At 43.1% G+C, this 3,380-nt stretch overlaps 1 pseudogene; it reads right to left on the bottom strand.

Moving 5' to 3' along the window:
* Positions 1-1,017: 1,017 nt before the first annotated feature.
* LOC109942909 (uncharacterized) lies at positions 1,018-3,163 on the bottom strand (annotated as a pseudogene).
* Positions 3,164-3,380: the final 217 nt, after the last annotated feature.

A 3,380-nucleotide genomic window follows, 5' to 3' on the forward strand; every position in this document is an offset into this window, starting at 1 on the left:
AACAATACACAAATGTCATCTCTAGCTTAGCCATGGCAAGTCTACATTTATTTAAGTGCTAACCAACATTTTTAGCCAAACGGGTGAACTAACAATCAAATAAGCACTAGCAGAATTTTTGGACAGCAATACAGCAGTTGCTTGATTTAATCATAACTCTTCAATGGTTAGTCCACAAATATCAAACTAGGACTTTCTGGAAAGATTAAAAAGTGCTCTACAACTTTGGTATTTTCATCACAACATGATTCAACACTTAGCAAGGTCAAAAAGTGCAATTACAGCAGCACTGTCCAGATTTGGACAGATTCAGACTTGCAACTTCAAAAATTCATAACTGAAGATTCAGACATCTAAACAAAGTGATCTTGGACTTTCTGGAAAGGTAATAAAATTTTCTACATATCATTTATAAATACCTCAAGGTGATTCAATGTTTTACTAAGGACAAAAGACACTAGAAGGCTTTGCTGTCCAGAATTGGACAGATTCAGTCTTCAGACTTTAAACGTCCATAACTTAATCTTCAGATCACTAAAAAGAGTGATCCAAGACTTTTTGGAAAGCTTGGCAAAAGCACTACATGACTTTTATAATCACCAAGAATTGATTCTATGTTGAACTGAATCAAACAATTCAGTTTTCGAAATCTGTTCTGTCAGTGGACAGAACACAGCAACCAAGTTGTAAAATTCATAACTCTTAAACTATCAGGCCTGTGTTTATGAAATTTTAACACAAGCAAGATCAGAAAAGCATCTACAACTTCCTTATAATCTACAAGGACTGATTCAAACATTAACTTAAGCAAACAGTACAGTCTCTGAAATCTGTACAGAAATTGGACAGATTCAGTTACTGAATTTGTAAAAAGCATAACTCCTAAACTGTCAGTCCTATGGCTGTCAAATTTTAACACAAGTAAGATAATAAAGTTATCTACCACTTTTCTATAGCACATATCTACAGAAAACACAATTTAGTTCATCAAACATACAACACAACTAAAACAGTGCGTGCAGCCCAAAACAGCAATTACTAAAATTCAGCTTCTATACAATTCAAGAATTTCCGCATTTTAGAGACTTGACTTGCTCTAACGCTTTACCATTTGTTAGAGTTAAATTAATTAAATGAGAACCAACAAGTCAACTTACCAATTTTCATTCAAGTCATTTAGTGCACTAAAACTACTACAACCAATCAACGACGCATTCTCCCCGACAATCACCCAACCATTTGCGTTTTAAATTAGACATCCTATGAGCACTAATACTTTTCATCCGCGACCGTAACCATACGCATTTAGAATACAACAAGCAATTTACCGGGACTACAAGCTTAACTAAAGTCATCTAAGAGTCGGCTAGCTAGAGCAACGACACAGCCCACTAAATATCATACACGTCAGCTTGTCTATTATTATCAAAATCCGAGACACCACATACACTACAACATTTTTATAAACATTCATATTCACAAGTATTTTTGCACACCGACCAAATCATACAAATCGTAAACTACTAGTCTCCAACTCACAATCACCATGCATTTACTTCCCAATCATGGACACATACATGTTTATTATACGAACAGAGCATTTCAATAATTATCATAAAACAATTAACTCCATTACACAACTCATACCACAAACCTACTTGACTTGCTTGAAGTGTCTACTCGAATCCGTGAGTACAATCACACATTATATGCGAAGCATAATTTAACGAACACAAAATACGCATCGACTCGATTCGACTTATAAATATTGAGAAAGCGATAACTACTTCGGCATGTCACCACCTCTCTAATTAAGCAAACACAATTTCCTACTTATATCGACCGAACATTCGTGTCGAGCACACCTTATGTTACCTTGTCTCGCATACAGCCATGGGGCGGCGTGCACTCGAGACATTTCCGTTAATTTTAACGCCATCACTACTACAATGCATCTCAGCACACACAATCATCCACAGACTCGCCATTCGTATAAACTTGACAGACATTTTTAATTCTTGTCGACACCTCAGACAAACACAACTCGGCGACCCTCAAATTTTTCTACGCAACCATGCCACCTAACGCAACACTTGATGTAACCCACTTCGACACACTCACGCATACGTGTCCCCATTGCATTCTCAGGACCAATTTTTGCACAATTATTTATGACAATGTTTATTGACGAGACAAGTGAAGCACTAACCGATTATTCGCACATCTCGTCCTTAAACACAAATCACATGTCTCATAATTTATATCTTCGACCCACTCTATCCTACACCACGATGAATACATAAAATATATTTAGCAAAGACTAACTCATTAGCCGACTATGGAAATTACTAATCATGTTTCACGCTTTATTTAATTTACCACAACTAACACACTACTTTACGACGAAGTGCTTTAGCAAACAATTAATACACCCGCGACCGATCCCTACGACGTACAAAAGAACTATCGTAGCCACATATATATCCGATCTAACAACAAAATAACACATCGGCTCACCATATCAAACCTCAGTCGTGGTTGCTGCACATGTGGCGCGAAGACGAACGCGCCGTCAATCGCGGGAGATCGAAGCAAAGTCGAAGGAGCACGACGGGCACCGTGGCGTGGCAAGGTGGGGCACCCGCCACGAAGGGGTTGTTGTGGCTGTCGGTTGGCGTGGCAGAGCCCACGGGTGGCTGACGACGCACCGCGACCTGACTCGGCATTGCGTCAAACAGGTGGCGCGCGCGGCGTGCTGCTGCTACTTGGCGCTGCACAACAAGGGAGCGAGCGAGCAGCAGCGAAGCCAACCACCATGCACGGGAGGGGCTTGGCCAGAGCAGGGGAAAAAATGAAGCTCGGACATGGCTGCACTTGGGGAGAAGGCATCGAGTCCCAAGGCAATATCTTGCGCAAGAAAATAAATCAGGGAGGGTAGGCGCTGCTCGACCATAGGGAAGAAGAGGAGCCGGCTGGGTGGAAAGACGGACAGGGCGTTGTAGGGATATGGGAGCGGCTGCTCTCTGCTCTTGGGGAAGAAGGGCGACGCCGGCTGGGAGAGGGGGTTCGGCCATGCCAAGAACAGAGAAAGAGGAGGGAGATGTGCTGCTGTTTGGCACCGGCAAGGGAAGCTGCAGGGCGTCGGCGGCCATGGAGGAGCAGGGCGCGGTCAGTGAAAGTAGAGCTGCTGCCTGGCGCCCTGTACAGCAGAGAGAGGGAGGAAGGGCGAGCAGCAGCAGGGGAGGGAGAGCACGAGCGCCATGGGACGAGCTCACCTGCAGGACTGATCGAGATCTCTGCCAACGATGGAAGAACAGGTCACCAACGCAGCCATGGCAGAGATGGCAGAGGCCGAACAGAGGTGGGGGAGCTCACAGCCT

Source organism: Zea mays, chromosome 10, assembly GCF_902167145.1.
Source record: "Zea mays cultivar B73 chromosome 10, Zm-B73-REFERENCE-NAM-5.0, whole genome shotgun sequence".
NCBI lineage: Eukaryota > Viridiplantae > Streptophyta > Magnoliopsida > Poales > Poaceae > Zea > Zea mays.